The sequence below is a fragment of the Cupressus sempervirens genome, chromosome 9 (assembly GCF_028749045.1).
Source record: "Cupressus sempervirens isolate cs-2001-9-10 chromosome 9, ASM2874904v1, whole genome shotgun sequence".
In the NCBI taxonomy this organism is placed as follows: Eukaryota; Viridiplantae; Streptophyta; class Pinopsida; order Cupressales; family Cupressaceae; genus Cupressus; species Cupressus sempervirens.
In genome coordinates this window covers 570,771,384-570,799,278 of record NC_143126.1, presented here as the reverse complement: position 1 = coordinate 570,799,278, position 27,895 = coordinate 570,771,384, and the positions used below count along the sequence as shown (strand labels likewise).

Sequence of the window (27,895 nt, the reverse complement as noted above, 5' to 3'; positions counted from 1 at the left end):
ATGTATATTTTCTTGCAAAGTAGATCTCCCCTCTTGATAACAAATAATGTATGTTAGATCTTGAAGAGGAAATGCTTCCAATGAAACCTTGAATGTTTTAAATGCTTGAAGACATAAATGTGCTTGATAATAGATGTTTCATGAATTCCTTATGAGTCTACTTATGTATGTATGGTGTCTATTGTGTGTGTATATGATCATGATGTGAAAATGTAATACTCAACATCCCTTAAATACTAGTTTTTGGGATTAAAAACAATGGAAGCCAATCAAAGCATTGGAGAAAATAATTGAGGAACCTAAGAGGACACATGATACAAAGTTTATTTGATCCTAGGTATAGGTTGGCTTGGGTCAACCTATATCAAGTATACGTCAACTTGGGTTGACCTATACCTAAGGCCATTTTGGGGTCTCTAATTTTGAGATCTTTGGGGTTGTGTAAAAAGAATAAGGGAAAAAGAAACCAAAGAAAGAAATAGAGTCACTTAAAGAATGAATATATCTCTAGACCATATATTTACTAAAGTACGAGAGATACAATCTTAGATGGGTTCTTTAATTTTAGTGAGAGAATGAACCTAACTCATGCTCATGGTAAAGTAGACTGAATGAAAGAGATAATCTTATCACGACCAAGGAAACAAAGAAACAACCAAGCCCCTGACAAACTTGAGTCTTTTCCAATTCCAAAATCATAATTAAAAAGATGTCACTAAGAGAGAGAGGGGGAGGGAGGGAGATATCAACTCAACTAATAAGTTTGTGTTCCTTATTGTAAACCCACAAAAAAGGCACACTACAACAAGGAGATGGTATTCAATGGTCTAGAAAGTGTATGTGGCATGCTAGTCAACCCATCATAGATGAAATTGAATGGTCTAGCAACTGTGTGTGACATGCTAGTCATGATTAGGTTGGTGGTGATAGTGACAATAAGAATTGGCATCATAGGACTTAGGAAGGGGTTTACTAGTGTCTAATGGTCTAATGGTGGGAAACCTAACAAGGTTAACATGAGCAATGTGGTCTGTTATCTCTCAAATTTACACCATATGCTAATCTTTGTAAAACTAGACATAATCTCAAGAAACACATGATTATTTCAAGGTTAAGGGTGACCTATAGTTTAAGTAAACCTCTAGAGAAGGATGAATAGCTTGAGTATCACCTAAAACTAAAACTTTTTGGAAGGGAATAGGTAAGAGTAAATGTTAACTTCAAATAACTTGAAGTGTAACCTATTGCTATAGGAGGTGATACACCAAAACTTAAAGTTTCAAAAATTAGTAGTTACTTGGATAACTATTATATGCATCTAGAAATAACACAAATCATAGCTTCATGTATGTGCATAAATATTTAACAAAAAAGACTTAGAATTCTCAAAATAGAGAGGAAAAACAAATATTTTCTACAACAATTATAATGAACTCTCCTATCACTATCTATAACATGCAACAAGACACCTAAAAACCACAGATTAAGCACTTCTATGAGATAGAAATGAAAGGAAGATAAAAATTTCACTAACAATTTCTATCAATCATTATTCAATACACTAATTCAATACTAAAAATAATGGAGACCTGGGATTGAACAAAAATCACTATGTGTCTTATCCTCCAAAAGAAAGAACTACTTATAAAGTGAGTAAAAACTCACTAAATACAACCCTTCAACCAACAAGGGTTGAATGTAGGAAAATAGCCCCAAAGATAAGCCACGCTGCTCTCCCAAAATGAATTCAAATGCATGGGAAATCCTCCTCAAGTCATAAATAACCCTCTAACTCATCAAAAATATCCCCAAAATTGATCCAACCACTCATACATGTTCCTCAAAGACCACAAAGAAGTAAAATTTGACCCTAAGTCTTCTCCAACACCCATATATACTCTCCTTGTGTCTGCAAACTGGTTCAACTTCTTGAGAAGAAGTCTACAAAAGTAATTGAAATCACCTTTATCTTCTTTAATGGCATAATTATTATGTTTCCTTCTAACAAAGTTTTAGCAATTATTAATTGATTTATAATTTTCATCAATTATTAATTATTAATTACAAATTATGTGCATACTAGAAACAAAATAAATAATTCATTAAATTTAATTAATAATATAGTGATATTATGTGACACTTACCACTTCATAATTAAATTAAATAATAAATGTGTGGAAAAGGAATCAACCAAAATACTGCATTCCCAAACTTGAAATTTATTCTCAAAGTAATTAAGGGCTTCATAAAACCCAATACCTTAAATACTTGGGCATTTCAAAGGCATGTTGAGAAAGGAAACTAATGAGGGTATTCTAGAGAAGAATGTGTGGCCGTCATTGTTGAAATTAAGCTTTTATGAGGAAGTTTAACAATCCATTTTTTTTGAATCTTGATCCCTCTAGCTATGAACTCAGTATCAAGATAGGTTCTTTGTTATCCTATCTAATATTTTAAAATAATGCTTCTTGACTTGAATTTTCAGCTATGATTGTTAGGGTTTATCATGTGTAGGCTCTAAACTTGTATATTTCTTATTTATCTAAACCATTATGTGTTAAAGCATCATCTAATATCACAATGATATATAGCCCACAACCCTTTTATATGTCTCATTTTTCCTTTTTCAAATAATATGATATTAAGTTTCCTTTAAACAAATTGCTACGTATAGTAAGTTGTATCACCACTTGTCATTGCATAGCTAATATAATATGTCAAATATGGTTTTTGATGCTAGCCTTGTTTTGTGCCTACTTTTTTACTATGTTCCACACCTCTAGTATAGAACACATCATCGACTTGAATAGTGGATGTAAAAATATGGGAAATGTATCTCTCCTTCCTTGTTGATTTGTACAAAGGAAACTCACATACTAATTTTTTCCCTTTTTGATTGTGAGCTTGAAGAGAATTTTACATAGACTCGTTATATGTGCTTGGCTAGAAATATCCTCCTTTAACCTAGCTTTTTCAACAAATGTCCAAAAATGACTAGTTTTTTCAACAAATGTCTCTCTCTTGTACCAAAATGATGAAAGGGATTGGATATTGCTGCTTCCTACAAGCTTTGCCACAAACAACATCGAGTTATGTTGCCAAAGAATTTCCACATTTGGATTCCTCTGAAACTTGATGAAGGTGTTTTGCTTGCTGAGGTAAGTGATGCAGTGCTTGATCTAATGTTTATAGTTCATTCTCCAACTATTAGGCTAGCTATTCGACATGCAATTGGTGAAGAATTATTGGCTTCTATGGCACCCCACTTCCTTTATCCGTTGCACCTCATCTCCATTTTCTTGTCCAACGCCATGGACCTAATGCAATCTCCCCTACTTCCTCAATCGTTGGCTCAAAAGGTAATTCGGGGTCATTTTATTGTTGATAACAAACTGTTTGTTGCTTTGCAACATTACGATCTTTGGAGTGGTATGGCCTTGGTCAGAGGCTTATTTTCTCATTCTCAGTTACTGGTCAAGCATTAATGTTTTTTTCTATTTGAAGCCATTAAGAAGGTGATAGACAATTGCAAATCTTTCCACTTGAAAAATGCATTACAAGCCACCTCCCATGTCTTAGATTTTCAACTTGAAGAGAGTGTCAAGAAAGTGGGATATCCTCTTAGAGATTTGCAAAGGGTCTCAAACTTGATTCATTCTCAGGGGCCAAGTTTGGGAAATGTGAACTTTCATATTGAAGAAAGGAATGCTTATAATTTAGTTTTTGAATTAGTTAACCCTTCACACACGACATCTCATGTTGGCTTGGGTTGGTCTCCCAACTTTTCAGAGGTGGCGTATTCTAACTGGGGACCTGAGAGTGATTGTGGTTGGGGCTAGAGTGCTATAGTTGTCAATCTAGTATGTGGGCAAGGTACTTCAATGTGTGACCAAAAAAGTTCTTGGGAGGATTTGACTAAAATGGGTGGTAAGTGTTTTCATGGCTATGATGATATGGAAGAATGAATAGGAATCTGAACTTGGTTTTTTTGGTATGATCTTGATTTTTGGCCTTTTTGATGGATTAAATGTTATCCAAAATTTTGACTGTGCTGATAATCAGTTTTTGAAAGCTGATATACTATCATCAGGTGGTAGTTGATACACCTTATTATAATTATGCTTTTTTCAATAGTTTCAAAAAACTATGTAAAAACTATGTATATATAAGGGACGATGCTGGGTTTTCTTTACTAATTCTTTCCCAGTTGACCTTTTTGAATCAGATTAATAAGATATTATAGTGGCTTGCCACTTTTGCCTAAAAAAAAAAAAAACACTTTGTTATGTGGCTTTGATATTATATAAATTTAAAGTAGAATCATATCTAGATCTATTAACAACCATAGTTGTCTTAAATTTAGGATCATGTGCACTCTCTTCATTTGCAATCTCATAGACTGCTAGTGATAAAGATGTTTCTGCACATTAGATCTTCATTATTTGATGATAAAGATTGAGGCTTTCTTTGCTTTGAAATGATTTAGATTTTTTAGTCCTTTTTTGGTTAGTAATGCAAATGTCATAGTTACATTTCATTTTTCTTATAGCTATGCTCTCATGTTGAATTGGTAAAATTCTTTTGTAGATTATTGTATCAATGTTTTTCACTTTTATTATTCTGAGAATGTATCTTAGCACTTTTACTTTTCTTGGACAACAAACTGATGCTCTTTACCACCATTTTTGGCATCATGAAATATTTTTCTTTAACTATTACAACATTGTTCTCCTTCACTTCCATTCTATTTGACTTCACAGTATCTCACAAATTTTGTGGAAAATAAAATAAATAATGCTTAATTTATTGTTCCAATATATTTTTAGAAACCAATCTTGCAAGTGCTCAAATGAAAATGAAGCCTTTTAGTTGCCACATACTTTTTCCCCAAATTTATTTTCATTTCCTTATGAATTTTACAATATTTTGTATTTATTTCTCAAAAACTTAAAAGAATTTCTTAGCACACTCTCTTGTTATATATAATTGTTCATTTGATGACTATGAAATGGTAACCACTATGAGGATTGTTGCTATTCCTTTAAACCTATTATTGATGTTGAAAGTATTATTCTCTTCATGGCTAAGTATTGTGTTCCAATTGAAATCAAAATTCAATGGTTGTGTAAATAAATATTTTTTAAAGGAATGTTTTAGATTAGTTTGATTTGAATTAAGGATCAACCTATGGATTCTATAGATGAATGAGAAAACTGATTTGAAATAATAATTGAATAAAATATTACATCACTTACATCATTTACCCTATGTCATATAAAATATAAAATATCTTATATTCTAATTAAAATACCTTTTTCTTTTTTTTTTCTTCCATTTTTACACCTAGTTTATTACAATATAAAAATACAACATATATATGCAAATCTAGTCTATAATTCATGCACAACTCTAATTAGCAATTCTCTTTTTTGCTCAACAAATACCCTCTTCATTTTACTCAACATTATTTGTAGCAGCACACTTTTCAAATCTATTATAGCAGCATAGTTTGATGACAATGGTTGTCACTTATGTTTTTACTCTTTGAAGCTGGACAACTCCTCTAGCATGTTGAATGTTATTTCTAGCTCTTAGAATTTTCGATGTTATTATTGAAGTATGCATCATTTTGTTGACTGGTCATTAAATGATGATATAATATTTTTATCTTGGTATTGCATTCTCACCCACATTCCTAATGTATGGTTGGACATCCTTAATCATGTCATTGATGTTGAAATTAGAATCTTCAATGATATAGATGATATACATATCAACTTAGGTTATAGGAATGCACACAATCTAATTTTTCTAACACTCTATTTTGGTCAGCACATATCCTTCCTATTGTGCCAATGTACTTCCTATAGCATAATATAATTTTTAGATTTCTTATTGAATGCACCTTCTTGTAGAATCACTTGCCTCATGTAGCATATCATCCTTATTGAAATATATATTACATTTCACTTTTCATAGCCAATACCACAAGTTAATAAATCCATACCTATTATCCCAATTAACTTTTAAGTTTTCAAGTATGTAGTGTTGTCCCATAAGCAATCAATCATTGTCTCTTCTTGTATTTTTCATTTGAATACAATAAAAGGTTTCACACATTATTTTTGCATATCCCTTTGATATTGTTCTTTTTTGTTCATGTTTGATTCTTTTTTTCAATGAAATGTTGGGTTTGAGCCCTTGTGGGAGCTACATGTACATCCACATATCACTCATACTCTTTTTTGCATATGACACAAACTAGTTATAAAATATAAAGAAGGGTTTGGGTTTTGATAATGTTGATGCATGTGTGGGGTATAATGATGAGATTCCTTGATTATTGCTTAGAACATTGGATCTAACTTCTCCTTTGTTATACTTTAGAATTTGGTGCTTTGGAGAGTGGGAGAGAAAGGAGAAGCAAGACATTGGGATTGTGAATGATCAAAACAACCAACATTGCAACCTGTTGGGTGGATATTTTGCAATTGACATTTTTGGGTAAAATCCACTTGCAAAATAGGTAGACCAGCCACAACGTGTGAGACAAATTCTCTCCTACCATAAAGGGAAGGTTCCCTCTACTCACCATTCCTTGGATCAACTCAAGGTAAGAAAGGAGTTGAGAGATTTGAAAGGGTATTACCAATATTCATTCCTCTTAGCTTTCAAAAAAGAATCCATTTACTCACAAAGTAAGTACTAGGCAAGATGAAACCTTGAACTACACTTCTATCTAGAGTTGTAAATGGTGATACTATTAAATAGGCACTAACTCAAAGGCTAGCAAAAAGTGTACTAGTTTGGATCTAAGTCCAATCTTAATCTACACTATAAGAACAAACTTTACTATTGGGGCACAAAGACTTTCAAAAGTAAATAATTTTAACTATTTTATGAATTAAGAAAGAGATACAATCTATACTCAAATCTCCTAGTATATATATCTCTACAACCACTCCCAGTCAGAGCTTCGGCTCTGTTTGCTTCTTAACTCACAATGCTCTATTATTAAGAATGCAAAAACACTTGAAACAAAGATAACAAAGATTTAAAATGACAACAAATAATTCATCAAAGAGAGTCAGCGGCTATCAAAAGATGCAACACTATGATTATCAAGGTGAATGTAGTGACATGAAATCTAGGAACTCCCGATCATGTGATCATCTGGGATAGAATCACCAATTACAAGGCCCTTCAGAATAATTCCTAGGATTGTTTCAATTATCTTTTGTCTTCTTCCTTGTTTAGTTTTCATGTTTGTATTTGAAGAGGATGTATTACATCAAAATGTGTAATTACATGTAATATGATTTACATGTGTAATGACATGTAATCTAATAATTTCTCTTGTTAGTTAGACTAGGTCAAAGTTGGTTGAGTTGCTCCAACTTTTTCCTCCTTTTTTTCATTTTCTTTTCTTATATAAAGGAGTGCCTCTTCATTGTAAAAAACATCTTTTATTGTATGCAAGAGAGCTCTGGAGAAATTGTGCAAGCATAACTTTGATTGTGTAGTGCTATTTTGAAAGAAAAGGGAATATAAAGAAATAATTGAAGCTAAACTTAGATTGAGTGCAATTGTTACTTGTGCAAGTTGGAAGCTTTGACTGTAATTTTCATTTGTTATCTTTGTTTCAAGTGTTTTTGCATTCTTAATAATAGAGCATTCTACATTCACCTTGATAATCATGGTGTGGCATCTTTTGATAGCCGCTGACTCTCTTTGATGAATTATTTTTTGTCATTTGAAATCTTGATGTGATCATGGTTTTTCTCATTCAAGTTGTCATGAATTCTCCATTGTAGATCAACAAACCGGAGTCTCCAAAACTTTGAAAACCTTCTTGATGGTGTCTGGATGTAAACTAAAAACAATTTTCTATCAGCACCTTTAAGTTTTTTTTTTTCCCCTTTTTTTTGAAGCAAAGTTCTTGGTGCATTCCCACACAAACTTAAGTTCTCAGACAACCATTCAGAAAATGGAGACCAAGTGAATTACCACTTCTTTGATTCGAAGCATGCCTTCTTTACGAGATCTCTTCATTCTTTATAAAAATTATGGCATATCTTGACTTGTAGCAACATGAAATTTTCAATGGGATTGAATCCATCATTGGAAGATATGGATTTTGCCTCTATGAGAATATTGGAAAAATGGATCTCTGAGGAACAATATATTTGGAGTATTGATTAGATACTCATGGAACATTTGCACCAAAATTGGATGTGACATGGAAAGTACGTATGGAGGGATAAAATGGGACTTAGGAAGATGGATGGTATGTAAATGTGTATGGGAAAATGATGAATTCCTATAAAGATGTCTTAAGGAATCAAGGCTAGGCACATGGGAATGCATGCAAATGATAAATTTTAACTTTAAAAGTGTGGCCTTTAGTAAAAAATGGGTTCTCAAGGTGTCATTGCATGAGAAGTGAATCACACATAAATGTGACATGTGATTGGGAATAAAGGATGAGATTGCGTGTAAATTAAGATGGAGAGTGAGATCACATGTAATTCCATGTAGAGAATGAGATGCAGTGTCTCATGACATGGGAAGTGGAATTACATGTAATTTCTCTTGAAGTTCAGTTTCATATGAAAAGAATGGATGCAATGTGCCTTGGCATGTAATGACAAATATTGAATGAAACTCAACATGAAAATAGAACATAAAGTGCACTATAGTCACTTAAGTGATAAAGTAACTTAAAAATATAATATAAAGTGGATTTATGTTATATTTTTCAAAAAGTGAATGTCAACTTTAAAGTATAACATGATATTTTAAATCGTGTAGTTGCACCTAGAGAGTCCACCTTGCGGCACTAAAATTGTCATGTCTTTTGATTGCCAACTTTGATTAAGCCCTAAAATAGATCAAATCAAAGGGAAAACTGAAATAAATTATTTGAGAAAATCCTAAAGATCAAAAGATAACAAACACACACTCAAAAACAAGAAAAATGATGATGAAGGCTTCATAAATAAAACATAGGCTCAACAAATAGAAAAACTAAAAAGCCTTGATGAAAGACTTCAATAAGAGGAATCATTATATCAATTGAGGTTGAATAATTGATCAATGTTATCCAATTAAATAATGAAATAACTCAGAGAAAAATAAAACTAAGTTGAAAAAGTCTCATACCTACCTATATTTTTTGCTGACAAAATGTAAGACAACAACTGCCTCTATTTAGGGAATGTTACTCATTTGTTTTTAGAAACAAAGAGTGACATAGAATCTAGTTCTCTAAGTTCCTTCATCCACTCCATTGGACTATAGAGTTAGGCAACCCAAAAAAAAAACTAATGCAACTTACACAAAGCAAATCTAATAAAACAAAAATGTGCAAGCACAATTAATAAAAAAAAAAGAAATACCTACCTAATTAAAACTAGCCAAAAACGAAAATTTTACATGAAAGCATTTACAGGTTCAACAAAATAGCTACCTTTTTTCAGCATATTGTGGTACCTTGCATGTCCATTGGAAACTTCATATTGATGGAACACGAACAATTGGAGCAATGATGTTAATGCCTAATGTAACCTATCTTGGAAGAGATGAAGGAATTCACCTTTTTGAGATGAATCATGTATACTATTGGTCCAAGAAAGGTCCATTAATTGAAAATGCTCCTCCTAAACTAAACATTCTTCTTGGACGTCTTCCTTAATAGTATTTTCATGTTCAGGTACATGTGGAAACTCTAGCTTTCCATTAGCCTCGAACCAAACAAGATGTTGAATTGGATATCCCCTTCATTGAACAAATTCTAATTTTTTCTTACCAACTACAGCTTGCTTGACTGGTTCATTAATCGCCAACACCTTAGAATGATCAAGAAACCTTGCTCGTGTGATTTCAATGATGATATAATTGTACTACCTAGCTCAACACACTACTCACAAACTTATGACTTGGGAAAGTCTTTATTGTTTATGAGAAATTCCTTTCCAAGCTTTGGGGTTGAATATTTATGCATAGTGTGCTTAAGTTCATGACCTTGAGACATGACTACATTATTTTTAGCTTGATTAGAACTTGCTTGCATGTCAACTTTTATGACACAACCATCTTGAATCTTGGAAGAATTTTCCTTCCTCATATTTTTATCATAGGTCTTCTGAGACTGTGTACACCAGATATGAGAGTAGCTAGCTATGTCTTCTTCCTTTTCCTAGAAGAGAATAACAAGATCACTAGTTTTGAACATAGGATGCTTCATAATTTTTTTGCTAATGGTTCCTCAAGTGCAAGCTTCTTTGATGATGAAACAAATTTTTGTTGATTCCCAACAATAGAACTTTGAGGAATAGTTGGAAGAGGCCTCCTTTGTACATCTTTGTGAGGAACGAGGAACATGCCTTGAGCTATTTGCTTTTTGAGGGAAAGTAACTCATTTTCTAACCTTTGCACTACATGATTTGTCCTTGTGCTCAAAGAAGATAAATTCAAAGAATGATGACTTTCTTCAAATCCTCTTTCTCTAATTCTTATCTTTCCAATAAGAATAAGATCATCTTTAATTTCAATCGCCAATATTTATGTAGCTATGAGAGTAGTTGAGGCTTCTCTCCTTAATAGAAAACCGACTTCAAGAATTTGAGCACTAACAAAGAACCACTTCAAATTTGCAATTGTAGGTTGAGAAAAACTAGAATTCTTCTTATCATTGAAATGAGCAACAAATTCACACATAGGTAGGTGAGATAACTTCTTCAACTAAGCAAGTTGGGCCAATAATGAATGGGCATCTTTAAGAAGCTTGAACGTATCCTCAAGATGGGCTACCAACTTGGCTATGAGGGTAGCCCACCTTCTGATAGTACATGGTGGTAAATGATAGAACCAATCAAAATCCATGCCTTGTAGAGTTTCCATGAACAACCTTATAGACACATCCTCATATTCAATAGCATGAACACCGCATGCAATGTAAAAAGAAATGATATGATCATTAGGGTATTGTTCTTCATCGAAGAATTTGGAAAAGTTCTTTTATGAACCATTTGGAAGATCATGTAGGGGTGGAGTTGGATTCAATGGTCCAAAATTATTTCCTCAAGGACCTTGGGCCATTTACATGTCCTTAGTAAATGCTTGAAACTACAATGAATATTTACAATGAAAAAGGACATGGGTATACTTCAAATGAAAGCATGAGGCTCTCAAATGTGTATTTTATCCCCACCATAGTCACCAAAAAACTATTGGGTGGATATTTTGCAACTGATAGTTTTGGGTAAAATCCAACTGCAAAATAGGCAGACTGGGCACAACATGTGAACAGAGTCTCTCATACCTTAAAGGGAAGGCTCCCCCTTCTCACCGTTCCTTGGATCAACTCAAGGTAAGTAAGGAGTTGATATATTTGAAAGGGTATTACCAATATAATTTTCTCTTAGCTTTCAAAAAATAATCCACTTACCCATAGAGTGAGTAATGGACAAGATGAAACCTTGAACTACACTTCTATCTAGAGTTGTAAATGGTGGTACCAATAAACTAATACTAACTCAAAGGCTAGTTGAAATTGTACCAATTTGGCTCTAAGTAAAGTCTAAATCTATGCTATAAGAATAAACTTTAATATTGGGGCACAAATACTTTTGGAAGTAAAGAATTCTAACTATTTTTTGAATTAAGAAAGAGATACAAGCTGTAATCAAAGCTCCTAGTCTATATATCTCCACAACCATTCATAGTCAAAGCTTCAGCTCCAATTGCTTCTTAACTCATTATGCTCTATTATTAAGAATGCAAAAAGACATGAATCAAAGATTAAAAATGCAAATCACAGTCAAAGCTTCCAACTTGCACAAGTAACAATTGCACTCAATCAAAATTTAGCTTCAATTATTTCTTTGTATTTCCTTTTCTTTCGAAATAGCACTACATAATCAAAGTTATTCTTGCATAATTTCTCTAGAGCTCTCTTGCATACAATAAAATATGATTTTTATAATGAGGGGGAATTCCTTTATATAAGACAAGGAGTTGAGAAATAGGAGGAAAAAGTGGGAGCAACTCAACCAACTTTGACCCGATCTAACTAACAAGAGAAATTATTAGATTACATGTCATTATACATGCAAATCGTATTACATGTAATTAAACATTTTGATTTAATACATCCTCTCCATATACAAACATCAAAACTAAACAAGGAAGAAGACAGAAGAGAATTGAAATAATCCTAGGGATTGTTCTGAAGGACCTTGTACTTGGTGATGCTATCTAGGATGATCACAAGATTGGAAGTTACTATATTTCGTGCCACCACATTCACCTTGATAATCATGGTGTTGCATATAGCTTCTAACTCTCTTTGATGAATTATCTATTGTCATTTGAAATCTTGATGTGATCAAGTTTTTTCTTGTTCAAGTTGTTGTGAATTCTCCTTTGTAGATCAACACAAACTGGAGTCTTTGACACTTAAAAAACCTTCTTGATGGTGTTCGAATGTAAACTTGAAAAAAATTTCTATAGCACTAACTTTTTTCTTTTTCTTTTTTTGAAGCAAAGTGCTTGGTGCATTCCCATGTGAACTCAGGTTCTCAAACAACCATTAGGAAAATGGAGACCAAATGAATTACTACTTCCTTTATTTGAAGCACACCTTCTTTATAGGATGTCTTCATTCTTTATAGAAATTCTCACATATCTTGACTTGTTGCAACATGAAAGTTTCAATGGGATTGAATCCATCATTGCAAGACATTAATTCTAACTTTATGAGAATATTGGCAAAATAGATCTCTAAGGAACAATATATTTTGAGTATTGATTAGATACTCATGGAACATATGCAATGAATTGGATGTGATATGGAAAGTACATGCAGAGTGATAACATGTGACTTAGGAAGATGGATGGAATGTAAATACATATGGGAAAAGGATGAGTTCTTATAAAGATTCCTTGAGGAATGAAGGCTAGGTGCATGTGAATGTGTGCAAATGATAACTTTTGACTTTAAAAGTGTGACCTTTAGTCAAAAATGGGTTCTAAAGATGTAATTGCATGAAAAGTGAATTACACATAAATGTGACATGTGATTGGAAATGAAGGATGAGATTGCATGTAAATGTGGATGGAGGGTGAGATTACATGTAATTGCATGTAGAGAATGAGATGTAGCTCATGAAATGGAAAGTGGAATTACATGTAATTTCTCTTGAAGTGCAATTGCATATTTAAAGGAAAAAATACACCATTCATGGAATTTGTATAGACAAGTGTGCAACATCAAGCTAAAACATGAAATAGAATAGCAAGATATTATAAATTAATGACCAAGATAGAAAATGTCCACTTACTTGAAGATTAATGAGCCAAAAATGGAGGAGAAAGAAGCTCCAACTTTGAAAGATTCTAAAAAAAACTTTGACTTCTTCAACCTTACAATGACAGATTCAAAATGAGCAATGAAGAATATGGATGCAAAAAATGTACTAAAAAAGCATCAAAAAATAAATCATTTTTGCCCCAAAACATGTTCTTGTGTGTTTCTAAGAAAAACATGTTCTTGGAACAGATGGAGATGAGTAATTTTTTTCATTTGAGGGAAAAAACATGATCTTAACATGCAACAACATGGATCAAAAGTCCCAAACAATTCTTCTTGGGTCTAAAACATGATAAAAAAAAAACCTCAAATTGACTTTTGAAGGTAGAATGTGGCTTCAAATCTTCATAAAATGCAATGATTTCTTCATGGATTTGGACACCAAATGCATGGGAATGAATTCAAATGCAAAACAACCCTAGGTAGAAGATTTCCTTGATTTGGAATGGATGGGTTTGGAGATTTCAACATAAAATGTGTTCTTGAGGAGCAAATGCATAAAGTTCTCTTCAATCTTCAAAATCAAGTTCTATAAGGTCATATGCATGTATTAAAGGAAAATCACACTCTCTAGGGGGCATTGCATATTTTAAAAGCTTGAAAATGCATGTCTTCTAGTGCAAACACAATCTCCAAGGGTCATTACACATTTGAAAATATGCAAAACTCATTCCAGGATGACCATTACATATTTTTAGAGAACATGTTTTGATTTATTTCTAGTACAAAATGCATTCTTCAAGTGCATATATATATTTTCATGCACTTGGGTTAAAAGACATGTAATGCATAACTTAAGTGATCAATTAAGCACATGTTTATTTAATTTTTGACAAAATATCACTTAATTCGGTCATAAATAATATTTACACTATATAGTTTAATATATAATGTGCAAATATCATTCAAAAAGTAATATTTACTAAGATGTTTTGAATCAAAACTAAAAAATTAAATTAAACTATATAGTTAATATAGTCACTTAAGTGAAAATTTAAAAAGTAACTCAACATGAAAATAGATCATAAAGTGCACTAAAGTCACTTTGGTGATTAATTTAAGTGATAAAGTAACTTAAAAACATAACATAAAGTGGATTTATGTTATATTTTTCAAAAAGTGAATGTGAACTTTAAAATATAACATGATATTTAAAATCATGCAGTTGCACCTAGAGAGCCCACCTTTTGGGCACTAAAATAGTCATATCTTTTGATTGTCACTCTGATTAAGCCCTAAAATAGATCAATTTGAAGGTAAAACTGAAAGAAATGATTTGAGAAAAGTCAAAAGATCAAAATCTAACAAACACAATCTCAAAAATAAGAAAAAGGATGATGAAGGCTTCAAAAATTAAGCATAAGCTCAACAAACATAAAAACTAAAAGACTTGATAAAAGCCTTTAGTAAGAGGAATCATTATATCAATTGGGGCTGATTAATTAATCAACGTGATCCAATTAAATAATGAACTAAACTCAAAGAAAAATGAAACTAAATTGAAAAAGTTTTGTACTATTACCTACATTTTGTGTTGACAAAAAGCAAGACAACACAACCAGTCATCCAGGCAATGACTGATCCATATGACTCTTATGCCTTATTTTCATTTTTCATACATGCATTCATGTTATAAATTCAAGAACTAAATTTATCTTTCTTAGCTAGTTCCATGGCTTGGGTGAAGCAACATAAATACTTTGACGAATAAATATGCTTACATTTTCAGAAAAGAGTAATAGTGTATCAGTTTCTATTATGATTCTTTCTTTTCTTCATAAAATGTAACATCTATGTGCATGATTGGATCAAAGTAAAAATATTTTCCCATTAAGGCATAGAACACATGGTCATTTGTTTGGAATGATTGTCTCTTAGTAAGAACAACTCTACCTAATTTGAGACTGAAGGTGAAAAATAGGAAACATTTTTGTGACTTGATAGGTATTTGACTTCTAGATATATATAACCAATAGCCTAAAATAGTTCATTAGATATAGAGTCATATATGAAAGCATGAATGAAACTTGAAACTTGGTATGTAGATGTAGGATTACCCTTCCTTAATGATTGTATGTATGTTTATGGTTTGTGGTGTTGAGGAGTAGAACTTAATCATCACAGATCATAGATGTATGCAAGATCATTATCAAAGGATTGTAAAATGTATGTAGACATGGGGGTCAGCTTTAGAACATGACTCTTCTCATATTGATAGCAGTTAGATCATGTCTTTGTAACTCACTAAAACCTTTTCACTTGGAACCTTTATTTAAAACTAGGAAAGCTACTACTAAAAACTAACTATGTTTGACAAAACTTATGGAAAGCTAGGGAACTGACCTATCCTAGCCCAACCAGCAACAAAATTTGGTCAAAAAAAACCATTTATAGATTGTGAAATATAGATTCTCGTTCTCCTTAACTCATAATGACAAACATGCACATTGACAACCAAAAGGAGATGAAAAAAGAAAAAAAAAACTTGACCATTCATTGAAACAATTCTTATTTGATAAAAAACTCACTTGATCAAGTTGTTTGAAAACACCATCAATTTGGGATGGGTCAACAAGATGCATCATTATTGCAGCTAAAATGTCTAGTAATATGTTAACATTAGGTACCCACATAGTTGATTCTTCTTTATGTAACTCCATATTTGCCAAATGCCTGGTAGGGAAACCTTTAGAAAGAAAAAAAATTTGAGCTTTGTTTGTTGATTGGTGTCTTTTGATCAATTTATCTAGGATGAGGATATATTTCTATGATATCTTTTAGTTGATCCAAAAAAAAATTCAGGTAGTTCTGCTATTTTTTCAGACTACTTACAAACTAGTATGCTTGTAGATCATGGTCTTCAGTCAAGTTCTTAGAAAGAATTTTCTAAATCATGCCAAAATTGATCCTCCATCAAATCTTCTAGGATTGAACAAAAATCAATAAGTGCCTTCTCTCAAAATCAAGTACGGCTTACAAATTGAGTGAAAAACTCACTAAATACAACCCTTCAACCAATAAGGGTGAATATAGGAAAATAACCCCAAAATAGGTGATTCCACTCTCCCAAAATGAAGTCAAAAGCATGGAAAAGCCTCGTCAAGTCCTAAAAAACCCTCTAACTCATCAAAACTACCCCCAAAAATTCTCCAACTGCTTATAAATATCCCTCAAAGGCCATGAAGAAGTCCAATTCAACCCTAAGTCTTTTTCAACATCCCTATATACTCTCCTATTGTTTGCAACCCAGTTTAACTTCTTGACAAGAAGTCTACAGAAGAAACTAAAGTCACCCTTATCTATTTTGAATGACATAATTATTATGTTTCCTTCTAACAAAGTTTTAGCACTTATTAATTGGTTTATAATTTTCATCAATTAATTATTCTTATATGTGCATAGTAGAAACAAAAAGAATATTTCATTGAATTTATTTAATATTATAGCAATGTTATGTGGCATATACCACTTCATTATTAAATAAAATAATGAATGAGTGGAAAAGGAACCCACCAAAATACCACATTCTTAAACTTGAAATTTATTCTCAAAGTAATTAAGGGTTTCATTAAACCTTATGCCTAAAATAATTAGACATTTCCAAGGCATATTGAGAAAGAAATATTATGAGGGTTTTTTAGAGAAGAATGCTTGGCTGCCATTATTGAAATAAAGATTTTCTAAGGAAGTTTAAGAGTCCATTTTAATTGAATCTCAATCCCTTTGGCTATGAACATGGTGTCAAGATAGGTGTGTTGTTATTCTATCTCACATTTGAAAATAATGTTACTAGACTTACATCTACAACTACAATTGTGAGGGTTTATCATTTATAGGCTTTGAACTTGTATATTTCTTATTTATCTAAACCACTATGTTAAAACATTGTCTAATATCTCAATGATATATGTAGGCAACAACCCTTTGACATGTCTTCTTTTTCCTTGTTTGAATAATTTGTTATTGCTTTTTCTTTAAACATATTGCTAAGAATAGTAAGTCACTTGACCACTTGTCATTGCATAGCTATTATAACAGCCAAAAAATATTTTCAATGATGGTCTTTTTTTGTGCCTTCTTTTTTACTATGTGCCACACCTCTAGTATATAACACCTCACTAGCTTGAACAATGGATGTAAAAAATTGGAAAATGTATCTCTCTTGGCTTTGTAGATTTGTACATAGAAATTGGCACACTAATTTTTTCCCCTTGTGAGTGTAAGCCTGAAGAGACTTTTACATAGGCCCATTTTATGTGCTTGGCTAGAAATATACTTCTTTAACATGGCTTCTTCAAAAAATCTCCAAAAATGACTTGTGCAACACTTTGTTCTATGGCTTTGATATTATAGAAATTTGAAGCAGATTCTTATTTGGCTCTATTAACAACCATAGTTGTCTTAAATTTAGGATCATGTGCAAGACCTTTATTTGTAATCTCATATATTGGTTGTGGTTGTGATAAAGATGTTTTCTGCATGTTGAATCTTCATTATTTGGTGATCAAGATTCAGGCTTTCTTTTCTTTGAAATGATTTAGAATTTTTAGTCTTTTTCTATTAGTAATGCAAATGTCATAGTTACATTTCATTTTTCTTGTAGCAATGGTCTCATGTTGAATTAGTAAAAAGAGTCTATAGATTATTGTATCATTGTTGTTGTTCACTTTTATTATTCTGAGAACATATCTTAGAACTTTTACTTTTCTTGGACAACAAACTTGTGCTCTTTACCACCAGTTTTTACATTGAGACATATTTTTCTTTAATTGTCACAAAAATTTTATCCTTCATCTCCATGCTATTTGACTTCACAATATCTCATTAATTTGGAGGAAAATAAAATAGAGAATGCACAATGTATTGTTCCAATATGTTTATAGAAACCAGTCTTACAAGAGCTAAAATGAAAATGAAGCCTTTTAGTTGCCACATGTTTTTTTCCCTAAATGTATTTTCTTTTCCTTATGAATATTATATTATTTTTCATTTATTTCTATGAAACTTGAAAGAATTTCTCTGCATACTCTCGTGTTATACATAATTATTCATTTTGATGGCTATGAAATTACATCCACTATGAGGATTGTTGCTATTCCTTTAAACCCATTATTGATGTTGAAAGTATTATTCTATTCATGGCTGAGTATTGTGTTTCAATGGATTCATGCACAAATATAGTTTAAAATTCTCTTTTTTTCTCAACAAATACCCTCTTCCTACTACTCCACTTTACTTCTTGTAGTAGCACAATTTTTTAGATCTGTTGTAGTAGCTTACTTTGATAACAATGTCCATCACTTATGTTTTTACTCTTGGAAGCTAACATCTCTCGTAGCATGTTGAATCTTATTAGTAGCTTTAAGAACTTTCCATGTTATGATTGAAGTATGCATCATTTTGTTGACTAGTCATTAAATACAAATATCAAATTTTTATCTTGGTATTGCATTTTCAGCAACCTTCCTAATGTATGGTTAGACATCTTTAATCATTCCATTGATGTTGAAATTAGGATCTTCATTGATATATATGCAATGCATATCCACTTAGCTCATGGGAATGCACAAAACCTTATTTTTGTAACACTTTATTTTGGTTAGCATGTATCCTTCTTGTTGGTCCACTATACTTCCTATAGCAACATACAATTTTCAGATTTCCTATTGAATGCACCTTCTTGTAGCATCACTAGCCTCCTGTAGCATATTAGCCTTGCTGAAACAAACATTTTATTTCCCTTTTCAAAACCAATTCCATCTGTTAACCAATCCCTACCTATTGCCCCAATTTATCTATAAGGTTTCAAGCATGTAATGTTGTCTCTTAAACATTCACTGATTGAGTCTTCCAACATTCTTCATTTGAATACAATAAAAGGTTTCACATGTTATTTTTGCATGACCCTTTGATATTTTTCTTGTTTCTACATACATTATTCTTGTTTGTTAGTGACACCCTGGGCTATAACCCTCATGGGAGCTGCATTTACATCCATGTGTCACTTATCTTCATTGTTGCACATGACACAAACTAGTTAGAAAGAATAAAGAAGGGTTAGGGTTTTGATAATGTGGATGCATTTTTGGGGTGTAATGATGAGATTGGTTGGTTGTTTCTTATATCCATTTGATGTAACTTATCTTTTTTTTCACTTTTAGGATTTGGTGCTTGGAGAGTAGGACAACAAGGAGCAACAGTTCATCAAGAGTGTGTGTATGATCAAAACACAAAACATTGCAACTAGTCATTCAAGCAATGACTGGCCCCTATGACTCTTATGACTTATTTTCTTTTTTTCACACATGTATTCATGTTATAAATTCAAGAACTGAATTTATCTTTCTTGGCTATTTTCAGAACTTGTGTGAAGTAACATAATACTTTGATGAATAAAGATGCTTACATTTTTAGAAAAGATGTAATAGTATATCAATTTATATATGATGCTTTCTTTTCTTCATAATATATAATATCTATGTGCATGATTGTATTAAAGTAAAAACAAATTCCAATTAAGGCATAGAACACGTCATCATATTTTTGAAATGATTGTCTCTTAGCAAGCATAGCTCTACCTGATTTGAGCCTGAAGGTGAAAAATAGGTAATAGTCTTCATATTATGCAAATAACTAGACAAGGGAGCATAAAGGTGATTAAGTCTAAAGATAGAGGATATGCGAAACACACCTTTAGATATGGATGTCACTCGATCATTTATTGCATTAGATGATTTGTGGATCAATTTAATTATTAAGTTTTTGAAACTTATTAGTGTTAGGATAAACCACAGACAGAAATAAAAACTACATGCAAATATAACCAGTAATAGAAAATAATAGAACACACAAAAATGAACACAAGGCACCAAGATTTAACGTGGTTCACCTAATCCCTGGGCTACGTCCACCAAACAGCAAGTCCGATCTTATTACAATCTAGTGATTACAACTTGATTACAATCCGTAATCCCTTACAGCTCAATACCGCCGCAAGAACCAATTTCGTATCACCACATATAAAAAATACCCAACCCTAAGCCCCTTTTATAAAAGTATTAAACCGCTTTAGGGTTATAACATGTCGGCCATAATATGTTGGCTACCATGTTGGCTACTTCCCAAATTTTTTTTTTTTTAGGGCGATGCCCCGAACCCCACTATTTATGAAGTATGTACAGTACTTTCTTGATCAGTCACCACAATCTAACAATCTCCCACTTGGAGATTGATCCTGTAGCAATACAACTACCGCATGGGGCTCCCACTAGATCAAACCACCCTGGACTCTGCTGTTCTTTTATTCACATTTAATCTAAAAGACCAACTGAAGCTGAAGAGGAGTTCAGCTTCTCCCTTGTTACAACCTTTGTCAACATATCTGCTAGATTTTCATTGGTATGTATCTTCTCCAGCTTTAACTGTCCATCCTCCAAAACTGACCGAATGAAATGGTACCGCAACTGTATGTGTTTGGTCTTAGAATGCAGAGCTGAATTCTTAGCAAGATGAATGGCACTCTGACTATCTGTGAACAAATAATTATCCTTCTGAGGATGTCCCAATTCTTCCAAGAAGAACTGAAGCCATATCATCTCTTTGGTTGCCTCTGTAGCAGCAACATACTCTGCCTCTGTAGTGGAGAGAGCATTAATCTTCTGTAGCCTAGAAACCTAGCTCACGGCTGCCCCACCAATAGTAAAGACATTACCTGTAGTACTCTGCCTGGTATCAATATCCCCAGCCAAATCTGAGTCAACATAGCCCTGTAAATTAGTAGTAGAGCCCCCAAAGTGGAAACACTTATTGGATGTTCCTCTCAAATATCTGAGAATCCACTTGACAGCATTCCAATGCTCAAATCCTGGATGACTCATATACCTGCTAATGACTCCCACTGCATGTGCAATATCTGGCCTAGTGCATACCATAGCATACATCAAACTTCCTATAGCTGAAGCATAGGGTACCTTGGACATCTTATCCTCCTCTTCCTATGTCTTGGGACACATCTCCTTAGTCAATTTCAAATGACCAGGTAAAGGTGTGCTGACAGCTTTAGCATTCTCCATAGAGAAACGTTGCAACACCTTCTCAACATAATCAGCTTGAGATAGCGTCAATGTTCTGTTCTTCCTATCTCTGCAAATCTTCATACCAAGAATTTTTTTTTCTGCCCCCAAATCCTTCATAGCAAATGCATGTGCTAATTGGCATTTCAGCCCCTTAATATGATCCATGTTAGATCCAGCTATAAGCATATCATCAACATATAAACATAAAATAATGTAGCTATCATCATCCAACCTCTTAAAATAAACACAGTAATCTGAATGACACCTATTATATCCATGCTCATGCATAAAACTGTCAAATTTCATATACCATTTTCGAGGTGCTTGCTTCAAGCCATATAAACTTTTCTTCAATTTGCACACTAAGTTCTCCTTACCTTTGACCTCAAAACCCTGTGGCTAAGCCATATATATTTCTTCATCCAAATCACCATGAAGAAAGGCTATTTTAACATCCATCTACTCTAAATGCAAATCTTCAGTAGCCACAAGACTTAAAACAGTATGAATAGAAGTCATTTTAACAACAGGAGAAAATATCTCATCAAAATCAATTCCCTTTTTCTGTGCAAATCCTTTTACAACTAACCTGGCCTTAAATCTTTTCTTACCTCCTTCTTCTTCTTTCAACCTATAAACCCATTTATTCTGTAAAGCCTTTTTACCTGCAGGCAACTTGCACAAATCCCATGTCTTATTTTTCAGCAAAGAGTCCATTTCATCTTTCATTGCAGACTCCCACTGAATCTTAGTATCCACCTATATAGCTTCATCATAACTTTCAGGTTCACCAGCATCAGTAAGTAAAATAGAATACAAAGAGGGAGAAAACCTTTGTGGAGGTCTAATTGGCCTTGTTGACCATCTAACATTCACTAGTGTGTGTGGTATTTGTTGTTGCAGTTGTTGCACATCATGAGGAATGGCTGGAACATCAGCTTTTGGAGTATCATCCAGCACTACATAATCATCTTCTTTCTTCTCATGTTGCTGCAACAGATCTTTATACAACACTTTTTCATTGAATATGACATCCTGACTTTTTATAATTTTATGATTTTCAAAATTCCAAAGCCTATAGCCAAATTCATTAATGCCATATCCAACAAAGACACATTTCTTTGATTTAGCTTCTAGCTTGGTTCTATTTTCAGAGTTTATATGAGCAAAAGCTTCACAACCGAAGGTCTTGAGAAAAGAATAACTCACCTTCTTACCAGTCCATGCTTCCTCTGGAATACCACAGCCCAAAGGAGTAGAGGGACCTCTATTAATCAAATATACTGCAGTATTAACAACCTCTGCCCACATGTGTAAGGGCAACCCAGCATGCAACCTCATGCTCCTTGCACGCTCCATTATAGTCCTGTTCATGCGTTCAGCCACTCCATTTTCCTGTGGAGTCCTTGGAATAGTTTTTTGTCTACGAATACCATTAGTGGAGCAATAATCTTCAAATTCATGACTGCAATACTCACCACCATTATCAGATCTGAGACATTTTAATTTTTTACCAGTCTCATTTTCAACCAAGCATTTCCATTTCTTAAAAGTTTGAAATACATCAGATTTCTGTCTAAAGAAATAAACCCATAATTTTCTAGTTGCATCATCAATAAATGTAACATAATAATGAGAGCCACCAAGGGAAGATACATGAGCCGGTCCCCATACATCTGTATGCACAAGCTCTAATTTCTCCTTTTTGTTTTCCTTCCCTGTCTTTACAAAACTCACTCTCTTTTGTTTTCCATACACACAACTTTCACAGAAATCCATATTCACACATTTTAGACCTGGTAAAACTTTCCTTGAATGAAGTACTTTCATACCTTTCTCACTCATGTGCCCAAGTCTATTGTGCCACAACGCTGTATCAAAATCTACAACAGCTATTTGTTCTCCTTGCTCAACTACAGTAATTGTTCCTGAATATTCATTTTTTTCTGAAACAATCAAAGTAGAAGGAACAATATGACCTGTACAAAGATATAAGGTGCCTACTTTCACACCTTTTGCTACTACAAGGGAATCTTTTGAAACCTTCCAATTTTTATCATTAAAAGTAACTACACAACCCTCATCACCGAGTTGCCCTGCTGAAATTAAATTTCTACTTAGTTTTGGAACATGTCTTACCTCATGTAGTAGCCAGTGATTCCCATTCTGCAACTTAATCTTAATTTTTCCCTTTCCAATAATCTGATAGGGTTCATTATCCCCCAAATAAACAAGCCCAAAATCCCCTTGGACATAATCAATGAAATAACCTCTATGAGGTGTAGCATGAAAAGAAGCACCGGAATCTAAAACCCATGAATCATCAACACTCTCTAAAGACAGAAGCAAAGCATCCTCTTTGGATTTGTTACTTACCACATTTGCCTCTTTGTCTCCATCTGATTTATCTCCTTCATTTTTCTTTTGAGTCCAGTAATCTTTCTTTTTGTGCCGTGGTTTCCCACAGTACCAACAATCATTTGGTCCTCTCGATTGAGACCTCCTCCCCTTTGACTTTCCTCTTGATTTCCCATGATTTCTAGAGTTACTTCCTCTTTCAGTCGTTTTGCCCCTGCTTTGTGCATTTAAAGCACTTCCTGATGTAGATCCACCTGAGGATTTTCTACGAGTTTTCTCACTTAAAATAACACCGATCACATCATCATATTTTAGGGTACTAGATCCAGGAACAAAATTACTCACCGCCATTACCAAGCCATTCCAGCTTTCAGGCAAAGAACACAAAATCAAGAGAGCCCTAATTTCTTCATCAAAATTGATACCCATAGAAGATAATTGACTAGTAATAGTATTAAACTCATTTAAATGATCTGCAAGAGATCCACCTTCTGCCATTTTCATATTAAATAAACACTTCATGAGAAATACCTTATTTGAAGCGGAGGGCTTTTCATACAGTGTCGCTAGGGTTTTCATCAAATCTTCCGTCGTGTTTGCTTTTGTAATATTAAATGCCACCGATGGTGCCAAGCATAACCGAATGCTTTCGAGTGCCTTTCTGTCCAAAAGATCCCATTCAGCCTCTGACATAGTTCCCTGATTCTTGGCTTTTCCTTCCAACAGCTTCCATAAATCCTTCTGATATAAATAGTCTTCCATTTGCATCTTCCATAACTGGAAGTTCTGCCCATTAAACCTGTCAACCCTCAACTTACCCTCATCTGCCATCACTCCCACTCAACTGTGAGACTCCCACTTAACCGTGAGACTTTCCTATAGAGGATAACTGAAAGACAACCTTGCTCTGATACCACTTGTTAGGATAAACCACGGACAGAAATAAAATCTACATGCAAATATAACCAATAATAGAAAATAATAGAACACACAGAAATGAACACAAGGCAGCAAGATTTAACGTGGTTCACCCAATCCCTAGGCTACGTCCACCAAATAGCAAGTTCGATCTTATTACAATCCAGTGATTACAACTTGATTACAATCCGTAATCCCTTACAGCTCAATACCGCCGCAAGAACCAATTTCGTATCACCAGATATAAAAAATACCCAACCCTAAGCCCCTTTTATACAATTATTAAACCACTTTAGGGTTATAACATGTCGGCCATATGTTGGCCATAATATGTCGGCTACCATGTCGGCTACTTCTCAAAAAATTTTTTTTTCGGGGCGATGCCCCGAACCCCATTATTTATGAAGTATGTACAATACTTTCCTGATCAGTCACCACAATCTAACAATTAAGATGTTATGTGACATCACTCTTATCAATGGTGATAAGATCCATCTGATTAGTACTATCAAATTATCTCACTTGTAGTTGATAATGATGAAGCATTGCATATAATTGTAGAAAAGAAGTATATCCAAATAGTGTCCTTTGCAAATTAAAAATAAAGATATGTTGTATTTCTACATTAGGAATAGGATAATAAATTTGAAAATGAAAGTGTTTAAATCTACCAATGAAATCACTAATCCTTTCTTTAACTCCTTGTTTACGATGCATTAAGTCAATAAAAAAATTGAGGACCATTATTATTTTGAAATTATTGGATGAAATAAATGGAAATTTTTTGAGACTAATCAATGGAATAAGGAGCCAAAGAGTAATACCATGATGTAGGGAGGGATGGTGAACTAGGGCCAAAGGCAAACCTAGCTATCCAAACCACCTTGCAAGAGTTAACACAATAGAAACACAACACAAAAAACAACAACCAAAGGAGGAAGAAGAGTAAACTCTTTTATTGATTCATCAAATAATCAACATAAATGCCCAAGTGTAAGGCCTTCTGGGCTACGACCAGATACAAATACATTCAAGATCCATGATCGAGCTTCAAATTTAGATTTATAAACACATATGCTTCCCACTTTGAAGTCCTCTAAGTTCTCCCTTTAACCTAAGCCTAAGAACTCTATTTATACTTGCCACAGAAGATTCTAGATCATTACATGAAAGAAAGGTCGACCTCAAAATAGTCAACTCTCATCCCTAAACAAGATCCTATCATTAAATTTATGATCCAAATTAAATACAAAGGTCAACTCCAACTAAGAATCAAAACATAGACAACTCGGTTAATGAAGGACCGAGCATCAACAATATCAAGTTCCCTTGGTACATGAAGGAACACTTAGCCAACACTAGACAACTCAGCATCAACTGGAACTCAACAGCAACTAGAACTTGGTAGCAACTAGGACTCAACAAAAACTAGAACTTCGTAGCAACTGAACTTAGTAGCAATTGAAACTCAGTAGGAACTAAAATTGGAAACAACTAGAACTTGGTAGCAATTGGAACTTGGTAGAAATTGGAACTCGATAGCAACTAAACTCAGTAATAACTGGAACTTGGTAGCATCTAAAACTTGATAGCAACTTGAACTCGACAGTAACTAATCAAAAAGTGTAGGATTACAAGGGAACCCAATATGCTCTTGCATCAAACAACTAGGGTTGAAAGAAATGATTCTCCTGAATCATTGAGATGTTACAATCTGAGCTGAATCCAATTAGATTGAGAAATCCATGAAGTATCTTCAATAGGTTTGTTCTTCCACTTCACCAAATATTCATAATTATATTTTCCTCTTGTGCTCTTGCCCACTCTCTGATCCAATATTTGTTCAACTTCTTCAATCTACTTCTTAGGATAATCTTCTGATACAACAACTTCATCATCTCACTCATCATACTTATATAAATTAGATGTTAGGAATAAGGTGTCTCAACCCTGAGTAATTCCTATTCTTATTATTTGTTTTGTAAATGAATTTTTTGCAAATAATGTAATTAAGTGTGAATGTACATTTCTAGTTGACATGTTGATGTATCATTCCACTTGTATGTGTTAGTATCTTGAATTGTGTGTAAGGAGATCATGGTTGAAATGGTTATGAAAGATTCCTATGACGTGTAGGAGTTGTCTCTAGAAGATTTGATGATGGGTGAAGATGTGAAGACATGTTGTAGATTGGAGAGAGTGAAAAGTGTATTGTTGGTTGCTACTAGATTAGTCTTCTGTGTCCTGAAAGAACTTGCATTGCAAGTGTGTTATAACCTTGTGTTGAAGATAATACATTGTGCAAGTTTTGGAGGGGTGGCATTGTTTTATCGAAAGGTTTTTCTCCATCAACATATCTTTGTACTTATGTGTTTTTTTTCTCTATCTATTTTCTATGTTTATGGTTGACTACAATATTATTGTTTACATAATATCAAATCTGTAATTGTAAGGATTTAATAAGAATTTGCACAATACTTTCCTTAAGGGATTAGTGTAGGAAGATGTTTCTACACCTAAGTTTCCTTACATCAAAAACATTGAATATAGGAGATATATCCATGTTATTAGGTAACTCAACTTCATAAGCATTACCACAATCAAACTTCTTCATCTTCAACTTATTGTATGTTCCAACAGGAAATCTTCCTTTCTTCAAATGAACCATCACCTCATCACCAACTTCAAAATTTTGATGTCTTCTACACTTATCAACATTCTCCTTATACTGCAGATTACTTTGTTCCAACCTCAAATTTACTTCCTTATGCAAAGACTCCAAAAAATTTGAAAGTTATTCCCCTGCAATGCTTCTCTTTTCTTCACCAACAACATCTCTCAAATTTGATACTCCTCTAGGTTGCATTCTAGTAACAATCCCAAAAGGTGTTTTCCTTCTAATCCTATTCACAAAATTATTATACGCAAACTCAACTTGTACCAACACTACTTCCCAATTATTTAGCTTGTCTCCAACTAAATATCTTAGTAAATTACCCAAGCTTCTATTCACAACCTCTATCCATCCATCTATCTATGGATGGAATGTAGAGCTAAACTTCAACTTAGTACCCATCTTCTTCCACAAATTCTTCCAAAGATAACCAACAAACTTATTGTCTATGTTAGAAATACTACTTCTTGGTAATCTACCCAATCTCACAATCTCTTT

The 27,895-nt window shown here is 33.3% G+C and overlaps 1 protein-coding gene across 1 annotated transcript in view; it reads left to right on the top strand.

The window, feature by feature from the left end:
* Positions 1 to 19,790, top strand: part of LOC149539946 (glucose-1-phosphate adenylyltransferase large subunit 1-like) — a 180,541-nt gene extending 160,751 nt beyond the window's left edge. The window contains exon 16 of the transcript XR_016356324.1: positions 19,534 to 19,790. The gene's annotated coding sequence lies outside the window, so the exon portion shown is untranslated. The remainder of the gene's footprint in view (positions 1 to 19,533) is intronic.
* Positions 19,791 to 27,895: the final 8,105 nt, after the last annotated feature.